The sequence below is a fragment of the Vidua chalybeata genome, chromosome 16 (assembly GCF_026979565.1).
Source record: "Vidua chalybeata isolate OUT-0048 chromosome 16, bVidCha1 merged haplotype, whole genome shotgun sequence".
NCBI classification, from domain to species: Eukaryota; Metazoa; Chordata; class Aves; order Passeriformes; family Viduidae; genus Vidua; species Vidua chalybeata.
Window position 1 is genome coordinate 15,477,757 of NC_071545.1, and position 12,804 is coordinate 15,490,560.

General features: G+C 54.0%; 1 protein-coding gene across 1 annotated transcript in view; it reads right to left on the reverse strand.

Annotated features, from left to right (window-relative positions):
• Positions 1-12,804, reverse strand: part of PKD1 (polycystin 1, transient receptor potential channel interacting) — an 83,435-nt gene that overhangs the window by 50,018 nt on the left and 20,613 nt on the right. The gene's annotated exons all lie outside the window — the stretch shown is intronic.

Here is a 12,804-nt window from a genome sequence, read left to right on the forward strand (position 1 = left end):
CTCCACGTTTTAAACATCTTTTTGTCTCTCTTTTGGAAAAGCTTAAAATGGAAGAAGAAGCAATAAAGAATGTTTTCCATTTGAAATCAGGGCACTCTGTCGTTCTAAAAGGAAGGCTGCTTAAAAAAGTCTCCAGTTGCTCCCAGTAACACCAACAGCCTTCAGCTCCTCCAAACCAAACTCTCCCTGTCCAGCCCAGCTCTCCCCTCACCCACCATCTTCCTCCCCAAATTTAAATGGCACTCAGAGAAGAAGCGAAAGTTTCGTTCATCAGTCTCCACTTGTTCCCAATAAACTTCACTGGTCGTTTTCAGAAAAATCTCCTTTGGCCTAAACTTCCTTTTAGCAGCATCAGAACACTTCCTCCAAGCCCATGTGATGGTTCTTACCCTTCATGGATTTCTGGCTGAGCTCCCAGGAGAGGACAGGGCTGGACACACTTTGCCATGCTCCTTTCTCACCTTTTTTCCTACAGACACCTCCTCTCACTTCTCCTGGCTGTCTCAGCTGTTATTTCTACCCCTTAATCAATTATTTATTGGTTTGATCTGACATTTAAACTTCATTTATCCAAATGAAAATAATTCTGCCAAACTGGCAGGAAAATTACATACGATTCCAGGAAACTGGGGATAAGTGACAGGGATGGATGCCTCTTTAAAGGGTTTATTTTCCCTGATTTTGCTGTCTGGGAGTTATTTGCCAAGCTGAGAGTGGATTCAGAAAAATTCACCAGCAATACCAATACAGAAGTCCAAGAAATGTGCAAAATAACAGCTCAGTAAATACATGAACAAAAATATCCGATCGCGCCAGCGATCTCCGTCTCGGAGCAGCTGGGACAGCACTGGAGGAGCACAGAGCATCCCTGGCTGAGCCACACTCTGCACAGGGGACAGCAAAGTCACCCCCAAACCTGCCTCCAGCTGGGAGACGAGCACAGAGACAGCTCGGACTGGATCCCAGCAGCTCCAGCCAGGACAGCCCCTTCCCTGGGGACACCCCAGCTCCACCTCTGCTGAGCATCTTCTGTACACTGAACCCCTCTGTCCCCACTGCACCCGTGTGGGGAAGCACCTGAGCTCCAACCAGCCACCCTCCAGGGAGACCAGCACAAATATTTCCCTTCTCCTCTGAAATACCTGGACGTCGCCCATCTGGTTTTCAGGCAGCACCTCAAGTCCAAGGAAAGGAAATGGGAGTTTCAGCTCAGATGCCTTCCTGCTCCTCGCCCAGACAAGCAGAACCTCCAAAACAAACTGTTCAGCTGCTACAAAAACAGGGCTCTGCCATTTCCAAGAGCCTCTTCCAAGGTGCTCCTTGGCTGCAGGGGCAGCGTGGGGCAAGGGGAGCTTGGGAAGGTGTCAGACACTGGGATCCTGTCTTTGGGGTGTCTCACAGCTGGAGAGGGCTCCTGTGCCTCACTGTCCTTTATTTGCTGACAGAGGACCTTGGCTGGCATCCTGCACCCTCCAGGGCCCAGCTGACATCAGGTGTGCTCACCTGAGCACCCTGACCCACAGCCCAGCGTGCAGAGCTGCTCATCCCAGGGGAGAGCTGGGGCTCAGCTCCAGAGGCTGCACCCCTGGAGGCTGCAATTAACCCTGACACTGTCACCTCACTGCAGCTCAGATGCTGCCCAAGGATCCCCAGCCCGTGGCTGCCACAGATACTGCTGAGCTCCATCCAGGACAGGCACCAAAACCAGGGCAATTCCCCTGCTGTTTCCTACAATTCCTTACTGGCACCTACCAACCAGGGCAATTCCCTTGTGTTTCCTACAATTCCTTACTGGCACCTACCAACCAGGGCAATTCCCTTGTGTTTCCTACAATTCCCTGCTGGCACCTACAAACCAGGGCAGCCCCCTTGTGTTTCCTACAATTCCCTGCTGGCACCTACCAACCAGGGCAATTCCCTTGTGTTTCCTACAATTCCTTACTGGCACCTACCAACCAGGGCAATTCCCTTGTGTTTCCTACAATTCCCTGCTGGCACCTACAAACCAGGGCAATTCCCTTGTGTTTCCTACAATTCCTTACTGGCACCTACCAACCAGGGCAATTCCCTTGTGTTTCCTACAATTCCTTACTGGCACCTACCAACCAGGGCAATTCCCTTGTGTTTCCTACAATTCCTTACTGGCACCTACCAACCAGGGCAATTCCCTTGTGTTTCCTACAATTCCTTACTGGTACCTACAAACCAGGGCAGCCCCCTTGCTGTTTCCTTGCCCTCACGATCCCACGAGGAACTGGTGTAAAACCCCTCAGTTTTCACCCTCCCTGACCTCCTGCAAGGGAAGCAGAGCTCCTGGTGACAGGACAGCTGGGAGAAGTGAGGAATGGTGGTGGACCCAGCACCTGCCACCTCCAGCTAGGAGCCAGGGAGCTGCCCTCTCCCACTGCTCCCTCTCCAACGTGCATGGAAAATCATCTTATGCCTACCTGGCATGGGAGAGGTGGCTGGGAACCAAGCTGGGCTGCAGAGAAGAAAACAAACCAGGAGAGGCTGAGCAATAGAAGCCAAGGCAAAGGCTGTGGGGCAGAGCTCAGCCTGGCAGTACCACAGAGTGCCACGACTGTATTTTCCCAGCCCACTGCCAGGCCGGAGGAAATTCGGAGCAGGTTCAAAGCAGAGCTGAAGCCAGCAGCAAACAAGGCTCTCCATTGACATTCTCTGCACACACAGCCTGACGCCCTCCTCACGAGGAGAAAGAAAAATGTCGTTTCCTGTGGCTCGGGGGTCTTTAGGAACACTCTGTGCCTCCTGGAGAAGGGCAGCCACGAGTCACAGCTGCTCAGTCCTGCCTCAGTTTCCACAGCTGTAAAATGGAGCCATGCAATGTCATTTTGTGGGACATGGGGCACCAGGACTCACCAACAGCTACGGTACGGGACACAAACTGTGTCACTGAGAGCCCCCCACACTGCCACGTTCCACCTCCCAGCCCAGCAAAGGGAGAGGTTCAAATACTTCTGGAAAAGGGAGGTGGTTTAGTGAGGAAGGTGAAGCTTTGGGGAATAAGGGAATATTCAGTCATGAGGGCGTCAGCCTGAGCCTTGGGAGCCTTCAGCTCCATCCCAGCCCTGCCAGGACTCCCTGTGTGATGCTGGGAGCATCCTGGAGCTGGCACACCCACAGCCCAGCTCACAGAGAGGGCGAGGCTGGGTCAGGCAGCCAGCCCGACCCGCTGCCGATGGAGTCGGGGAATTTTGGGGGAAAAGGCACCAAGAGCTGGCTCCTTTCCCAGCTGCTGCCCCGCAGCAGCGCCGCGGAGCGAGGGAGGGAACGAGAGCATTGAGGGCAACAGGAGGGAGCAGGAGGGCTCAGTGCCACCCACTCCACCCCTCGCTGATGCTCAGGAGCCCCCCGAGTGCCAGCCCGGGGGTTATTCCTGCCGTGGCCAGGCTGGCTTTGGGCACTGCTGTTTGCTCCCTCGTTCCACGGGACAGCTCGCGTTCGGCGGAGCACGGGCGGCCCCGCTGCCAAGCCTGATGTCATGCTCTCATTATGTCATTTGTGGGCCCGCTCTGCCTCCGTTTCACAAAAAAAGGGAGGGAGGCAGAGGGAGGGCAGAACTTCCCCGGCCCCTTTGGTGCAGGGAGCCCTGCCAGAACAGTAATGGGAAAAGCATCCGGAGACGGAGAAGCGTCGGAGCCCGCGCGGCTGGGGCAGAGCACGGCCCGGGAGAGGAGCCCCAGGTCAGGGCCACCATCAAGGCTGAGGCTCCTGAGGGGCACCAAAGCTCCAGAGGGGCCAGAGAAACACAGCCCTCAGCAAAGCCCAGCAGTGCTCCCATTTCTCACCCCATCACACAGGTTGTGGCTGCCCCTGCATCCCTGGCAGCGTCCCAGGCCAGGCTGGACAGGGCTTGGAGCAGCCTGGCACGGTGGAAGGTGTCCCTGCCCATGGCAGGGGTGGCACTGGATGGGCTTTAAGGTCCCTTTGAACCCAAACCATTCCAGGATTCTGTGAAAAGCCAGGCTGCACCGTTCCACACCCTGTGACCGGTGAGAACAAGGGGCACAGGGACACGTGAGATGGCTGGTGGGACACAGCAAGAGCTTCCAGAGCCTTCCATCGCCTGCCAGACCCACAGACTGCCCGAGAGATGCCCTGCACAGCCCCAAGGCTGCCTCCCACGTTGCCATGGCAAACACTTGCCTGTCTCCAGGAACAAAAGGCAGCACGGAGCTGATCCTGCCTGACACACAGAACAGACTTTCCAGAAAAGAGCAGGAAAAACTCTCTGTGCTTTTGCCTGCCCGAGCCAGGAAAAATTACAGGTTTTTGCTGATCAGATTCCTTTTTTTTCCTTCGTCTTTTGGCTTGCACCTCTCCAAGGGAGCACAGCAGAAGCAGCAGCACTTGTGTGCAGAGGTGAGGATAGAGATTATTACCACAAAGGGTTCTGGAAATCTGAAAAAGCACAGATTTTCCTGTGTGCAGGGCACAGGGAGCAATGCTGTGGTCCTGCAGCAGGGGCAGGGACAGCCTCACAGCTCTCCTGCACCAGCAGTTCCCTGCCTTTCAACACAGACAGGGTGGGAAATGGCACATGGAGATCTTCACCCCCAGTTACTGGTTTCAGTCATGCTGAAGCAGGGATTCTCCAAGGCAAAAGGGTTCCAGCTCCACCACACATCACCCCCAAGAGCTGCAAGAGGGGCCTTTTGTGGTGGCAGGCAGCTGTGAGCACCCTCACCTCCCCGAGGCTGTCACAGCACGATGACAATTCATTTGTTCCTTTGGAACTGATGAGTTTCAAATGCTGGCTCAAGTCCTTCGCTCTCTCTGAGGAATTTGCCCCAAAAAAAAAAACTTTTTCACAAAAATTCATCTAAAAATGGAATGTTTTTCTTCCTACAGCAAAATCCTGATTGTTGGTACGGAATGCAAGGCGAGGTGAGCATCTTTGCCATGTTCTGTACACCCTGTGCCCTCCTGAGGAGAGCAGAGCCCTCCCAAAATGCCCTCGCAGGGCAGCAGTGCCAGGAGCAGACCCAGGTGTCTCTCCCAGCTCCTGCAGGGCCCCGAGCAGGTCACTCCACCACCTGGGCTCCCTGTGATGCTCCTCCCTCACCTCACGGCCTTGCCTCCTCCTGTTCAAGTCTCCCCCTGAGCACCAGCACAAAAAAACCCCTTGGATGTGCAGGAGTAAACCCAAGGTTGGGGCCACAGGCTCTTCCCAGCTCAGGAAAGGGGGCTGTGAGAGCCTGGGCTCTGAGCAGCAGGGAGAACACTGAGCTCAGGGCACCCCAGGTGACACAGTCCCTCCTGCAGTCCCTCCTGCAGTCCCCCTGCTCCTGTGCCCGTGCCTCAGCCTGGAGCAAACAGAGGAGGTGAGGCTGCAAACACTGCAGGATGCACAGGCAGGGGACCCCCATCACAGCCAGGGGACCCCCATCACAGCCAGGGGACCCCCATCACAGCCAGGGGACCCCCATCACAGCCAGGGTGTCCCAGCCATGATCAGAGCACTGCAATCACAGCTATGGCATCCCCCATCACAGCCAGGGTGTCCCAACTACACCCAGGTCACAGCTATGGTACCCCTGCCACAGCCATGGGACCCCCATCACAGCCAGGGTGTCCCAACCTTGGCTAGGGTGTCCCAGGCACACCCAGGGCATCCCAACCACAGCCAGGGCATAGCTATGGCACCCCTGCCACAGCCAGGGTGTCCCAGGCATGATCAGAGTGTCCCAACCACAGCCAGGGCACCCCAACCACAGCCAGGGCATCCTCACAATAGCCAGGGCATCCTCACAATAGCCAGGGCAGCCCTGTCATGGCCAGGGCATCCCAGCCATGGATGGGGCATTCAAACCACGGCCAGGGCAGCCCCAGCAAGGTGAGGAGAAGCCCTCCCTCCAGGTGGGAGCTGTCTGCAGAGCAGCTGTGCTGCAGGAGCAGCTCCTCATAGCCAGCAGCTTCCCGCAGGCTTTCCCAAATATGGCTGTGGAGGGAACAGGGATGGAGGCCCTGGAACAAAGGGGACGTGTGACCTCACACAGGACGTCATGCTCTGGCAGGGCTGTCCTGGAGCCATGGCATCCTGTGCTCCATCCCTCTCTCCCCTGCCCAGGGGGCTGCGAGGGGGCTCCCAAAATCCGGGACCCGCAGCTCGGCTCCTCTTACACGTTATCCCTACCCTGAGCTGATTCCATCTCCGCATTCCCAACACCACTGGGGTGTCACCAGGGGCGCTTGGGGAGGCCAGGAAGGGGCTCCAGGGGGACAGGGAGGTGGATACAGGGGTGGCCACCGTTCTGAGAGGTCCCTCCCACCTTCTGAGCCGCCCGAGTGAGCAGGAGCTGGCACTGGCCAGGGCTGGCCCCGGCTGCGGTCCTTCCCTCACTGCCAGGGGCTGACTTCATGTGGCACAAAGCAAGGAAGAAACCTCAGGCACCACCCCAGCCCTGTGACACCACGGCAAAGGATGGGAAGAGCAGAGACCTCCAGCTCGGGAGAGCAGCAACCCAAACACTGAAACCCAGCCGATGTCCGTAATTAGCGCCGCACGCAAACGAGCTGCCTGCAGCTCCAGCCAGGAAAACGTCAGCCCTGCAAACACCCCTTTGTTTCATGGAAAGCCTGCAAAGCAACCAAAGATGTGATAAGTCCAAGTATCTTCCCAGCACAGGGAACAGCAGATCCTATTTGCAGCCCAAAGCCAACTGCTTTCCACTTCTTCCCCCAAAACACCTCTGCTCCCACGTCCTGTGCCACTGTGTGCCAGCACACAGCAATCCCAGTGCCCAGCTCTGCTCCCCTGGAAACCCAGCACCTCTCCAGCATCTTGGGAGCCCAGGAACATTTGATTTCACCACAAAAAGGGAGCCCACTGCAAGCTGTAATTTAGGGATTACACAGCTGAGCTACTCAGTGCTTAATCTTCCTTACACAAAGTGAAGAGTTTTCAATAAATGTTTAGGTATTACTGATATTAACTCACCACTGGGACAGGGAATGGCGCAGATAATCTTTGCCTCCTGGTTTTTTATTACTCAATTTGTATTTATTTTGTAAGTGAGGCTTTTCCTTGGACAGCTGTCCTCTAGGGACATGAAAAACAGTGAAACTCCCAATGCTATTTAGTCCTAGCACTATAAACTCTGCAGTCCACAAGAAACGAGCCACAGGCCAGGTTCACAGGATGCAGGAGGCTCGGGATAATGCTGGACTGATCACAGGGATGTGTCACTGAGCTGACAGGGGAGCTGGAGCCAAGGGACATGGAGAACTCCAGGAATTCTTCTCCAAAGCACACATCCCATCTGCAAACACGGGTAAAGCCTGAATGGGTTGTTCCTTGGAAGCATTCTGGGGTATCTGTGTTCTGTAGCCCAAAAGGAAGAGGGGAACAATTTGGGCACCACTGATGCAGAATGAGAGCCACAAACCAGGGACTGCCTGACCCTCCAAAACACGGGGAGATCTGTCACAACCTTCCCCTCCGAGCTGAATTCAGAGCACAACCCAGCTGAGAGAATGTGAGACTGATAAGGTAGCACCAGATCAAAAGTCACTTCTTCAAAGAGCTGGGAAACAACTCTCCCATTTCTCAGGCAGGAACAGTCAGCGCGTTGTCAGGCACCGGCAGCACAAACAAAGGGAAAACAAAGGCACAAGCAGCAAAACGCAGCCCCCACAGGGAATCAGGGAATCCTGGAACGGTTTAGGTGGGAAGGGACCTTCAAGATTACCCAGTTCCACCTCCTGCCACAGGCAGGGACACCTTCCACTAGCCAGGGCTGCTCCAAGCCCTGGAGTTCACAAAGGATTGAGGATTTAGGAGAAACAGCAGCAAGCAGGCAAAGCCTCTCACGGCACACAGAGGGCACACTGGATCCAGGGCACACAGGAGAGGCTCCTGGCCAAAGCCACGAGGTGGCTGAAGGACACTGTCACCACATCCCTCCCGCTGCTGGAGCGGCACAAACGAAAGGGTTTTGGCATTTCCTCCTGAGTCCTCTGCAAAGTCTGAGCTCCACATGCTGTTCCCACATTCCCCAGCACCAGCCTGGCTCCACACAGACCTGCCAGGACCTGCCTCCCATTGCTCCCGTCCCCAGACCTGGATTGTCCCTTCCCAGGGCAGGCAACGCTCCTCAGACCTTTCCCCTTCACAGCTGACAGTCCCAATCTGTTCAACCTTCAGCTAACAGCCCCCTCCAACACCTCCAAGTTTTCCAGGTTCCTGGGTGGTTGCTGAAGAAAAACAGTTTTGTGTCTATTTTAGCCCCGTCTGTCTCTTGATTTTCATCCCCAATCTGTTTTACCAACATTTCATTTAAGAGGCTCCCCGTTTCAGCTCTCACCAACATCCCTCAGCTCCAGCATGGGATGTTCCCTGAAAACACTGATGGGGAAAAGGACAAGAAGAAAGGAAGAGCCACTCAGGCCCAGGCCTGGCAGGGCGTTGTCAGAGACCAACTTTGAGCAGGATTTTGCAGCACAGCCTGTGCTGGAGAGCTGATGAGCCTCTTGACTTATTTTCTTCCTCCCAGAGGGAAAACTCGTGGATTTGGGGTTGTCAGATTAGTACTTGACATGTTTAAAAATAGCCCAAAGTAAACTTTGGTGCTGCTCTGTGATGCTGAGCACAGCCCTGAGCTCACAGCCACTGCCTGCGACAGAAAATCCCCAGAGCAGGAGGGCTGGGAGCAAAAAGCAAAGTGCAGCACGTTCTGACCCCCAGCCCCGGCCAAACCACGGCTGCAGCACAATCCTGTGGTGTTTTCCCTGCAGTTTCCCTGATGTTTGTTCCTGATGGTTCATCCCAACAGCTCAAACACTGCAAACCATCAGGTTCCACACACCTATTCCTGCGTCAAGCCCGAGCAGGCAGCTCCCAGCCTTCCAGAGGATGTTCCCATCTCACATGAAGACTGAGAATCACTGAAAGGTTTGGGTTGCAGCAAGCTGATCTAGTGGGAAGTGTCCCTTCCCATGGCAGGGGCTTGGAACTGGATGCCCTTGAGGTGTTTTCCAACCCAAACAATCGTTTGGGTCAAGTCTGTCATCCTATGAAACATTCTCAAGACAATGTTTAATCCCTTTAACATCTGCAGTGTTGGTTTCTTTCATTCCAATTCCTAACAAATACATGTGACATTGAGTCAAACTCAAAAATTTGACTCAGAATTCAAATTCTGTCTTCTTGCAGAAATCAGATGTGTATTACATCAACGTCAGCATCTTCTGCTCCTCCATCTGCAAAGTTACTTAAAAGGCAGAGGTTTGGGAGATCTATTTTCCACAAGTGGATTTTCCATGTTGACTGCCACTAATTACACCATCCCCTTTAATTTTTAGCTAATGCCATGCTAGGCACAGCATTGTTTCTCCCTGGGACAGAAAATCAGGACATTGGGCTGATAAATGTTTGTACCTCCCCATTTACCTTCTGGCTAACACTGGCACCATGTTTGTTTTGATCCAGTCCCTGGGAATGTCCCTAAGGCCCAAAAATCCATTAAAAGCGATCATTAATAGCCCAGAGGACTCTTCAGCCAGATCTTTTAAAATTCTTGGATGCAAAATATCTGAACTTGCTGGTTTAAGAAGGTCTGACATTAATAGCAGCTGTTTAACATCCTCCTCGGTTACTGTTGGAGTGGAAAGTGTTTCATCATCCTCATATGATACAAATACATCACCTGGCTTTCTTCCAAATAGAAAACAGAAATATTTACTGAGCAGTGCTGCCTTTTCTGTATTTCCATTGATAATTTGACCATGTTCCTCTATTAACAGACCAGTATCATCTAACTCCTTTAATTCCCAGTGTACTTGAAAAACTCTTTACTCTTCTCAACCTTGCTGGACACAGACTTTTCCTTAAGATTCTTTTGCTTATCAGTGTTCAGTGGGCCTGATCTGAGCCCATCACAACCAACATTTCTCTTTCCTATCTTGTATATCTATTTCCTGTGAGAGCTTCCACTTCTCATTCAGGCTCTCACAATGCCAGAGGCAGAGTTCTGAGCATCCACAGCTTCTCTGGGCAACATGTGCCCTGCAAGTGTTCCAGCACCCTCACAGGAAGAATTTCTCCCCAGTATCCCACCTAACCCTCCCTGTGCTGGTGTGAAGCCATTCCCCCTTGTCCTGTCCCTCCTGGCCCTCCAAAGTCCCTCTGCAGCTTTCCCTGTGTCCATGACTGACCCTTTAAGGGCTCCTTTTAAGGACCTGATGCCCCAATGCTTTGCTCTCCCCTTCTTTGCAGTGAAGATGATAAGGAAAGTGAAAATCAGAGAAGTAAAAAAAATTAACGCTCTGCTGTATCAATCCTATTAAAAGAGGACCAGCCCTACCACATATCCCTCAGGGATGGTTACAGCCTTAATTTGAAGCTGTTCCATAAAAAGCAATTTTCAGTCTGCTCCACTCTCCATGCAAACTCTTTTTTTGTGCAATTAAATCTCATCTTCCCATTTCCTCCAATTCTGGCACATCCACAGCAGCTGCTTTGTCCTTGACATGCACAACCCCTGGATACCTGGGGATACCTGGATACCTGTGGGAGGGCAACGACGGAACCCCAGAATGGTTTGGGTTGGAAGGGACCTTAAAGCTCATCCAGTTCCAACCCCAGCACCTTCCACTGTCCCAGGCTGCTCCAAGCCCTGTCCAGCCTGGCCTTGGACACTTCCAGGGATCCAGGGGCAGCCACAGCTTCTCTGGGCACCCTGTGCCAGGGCCTCGCCACCCTCTGAGTCAAGGATTTCTTCCCAATATCCCATCTAACCCTGCACTCTTCCAGTTCAAAACCAGCAGAACCCTGGAATGGTTTGGGTTGGAAGGCACCTCAGAGACTACATCATTCCAAGCCACCTTATCTGCACCCAGTCAGCCAAAGCTTGCACAACTCCTCCAGAAAACAGGAATACGTGGGACTGTGTCAGAGCCTGTTGAGGGACCCCTCTGTGACCACCCCAGCCCGGAACCTTCCTGAGCTCCAGCAGCCCCTGGGATTCCATGCCCAGGGCTGGGAGCCACAGCCCGGTGTGGGTGCAGCTCCAGGGGCTCTGTGTGTGTGTGTGTGTGTGTTTGTTTGGGATTTTGTGAATAGGGCTGCTTAGCACGTTGAGTCCTCCCCGCAGGGCTGATGTGTTAGAGCCCATTGGCTCCCTATTCCCCGAAGGAAACATCTGCACATTCCAGACACATTCTGTAACGGGAGTGAAACCCATCCTTGAAGTGAAATTTTACAGCCTCCACAGCGCAAAATAACGATCGCTGGCAAGGGCCAGTGGAAAAGTAATGTTTAAAATATTATTACAGGGAAGCGGCTGCCAGAGCCTCAAATTAATCACTTGAACGTGTCTCTGGTGCGTTATGTAACGCTGGGCCAGCTCCCACCCGGAGCACAGCTCTGCTCCAGTCCCATCCCACTGCCCAGCTCTGCTCCAGTCCCATCCCACTGTCCAGCTCTGCTCCAGCCACATCCCAATGTCCAGCTCTGCTCCAGCCACATCCCAATGTCCAGTTCTGCTCCGGCCACATCCCAATGTCCAGTTCCTCTGCAGCCACATCCCACTCTCCAGCTCTGCTCCAGTCCCATCCCACTGTCCAGCTCTGCTCCAGTCCCATCCCACTGCCCAGCTCTGCTCCAGCCACATCCCACTGCCCAGCTCTGCTCCAGCCACATCCCAATGTCCAGTTCTGCTCCGGCCACATCCCACTGTCCAGTTCCTCTGCAGCCACATCCCACTCTCCAGCTCTGCTCCAGCCACATCCCACTGCCCAGCTCTGCTCCAGCCACATCCCACTCCCCAGCCCTGCTCCAGTCCCATCCTGCTGTCCAGTTCCTCTGCAGCCACATCCCACTCTCCAGCCCTGCTCCAGTCCCATCCCACTGTCCAGCTCCCCTGCCCTCCCCCAGAGCCAGGACAGACCAGGATCCCACTGCTGCCATGGGGACAGACATCTCCTTCTCTGAGGTCTCTTCCAGGCAGGCGTGGGGACCACATCTCTTCCAGGTGTTCAATTTTTTCTTGTGCTAAAGGAAATCCCAGGAGAGAAAAGGACAAGGGATGTTTCCCATCCCCTCTGAAAAGCAGCATCCATCACAGCAGCAAAGGGAGCTGCTTCCCACTGTGGTCCTACAGGTCTACTGGTTAAACTGGTTTGCTGGTGGCCCACCTGGTCTGGCCATGGGACAGGTGACAGAACAGGGACTTTGTCCTCTCCTCGTGCAGTGATCACTAACTGGCAGGATGCAAGTATGATAACAATGCAGCTGATGTTCAAAATAAAATTTAAATCAGCCTCTGAAGGAAAGCAGGAGCACCAACAGCAGCAGATGCAGACCCAGCTCCAGGGGAGGAAGGAAGGCAATGCTTGGCAGCCTGAACCAGCAGCAGGAAGAGAAGCAGTAAAACAAATCCAGCAGAACAGGGAGAATCCTGCAGGCCCTCAGGAGGGAAGTTCCCCCAGCAGAAACAAGGGCAGAACTCTGCTGCCCACCAGGCTGAAGATACCACGCACGTAGGCAGATGCTGATGAGGATGTCTCCATCTCTGCTGTTCCACAGCTGATCCAGCCCTTCTGGGTGCTGAGGGCTCAGCCCAACCCGTGCCAAATTTCAGTCTCCCCGCAGGAACACGGGGGAGCAGAGGTGCTCTGGTGACAGGTAGCTCTGAGTGCTGGGTGGTCTCTGTGCAGAAGTTCCTCCTGGAGCTTGAGATAACAGCATTTCCAGGATTCCGTGGGAGAAAGGGCTTCCAAGTCACCGTTCAGTTGTAAACATCCCTCCAGCACAAAGGCTCCATAACTCAAAGTCAGGCCCAC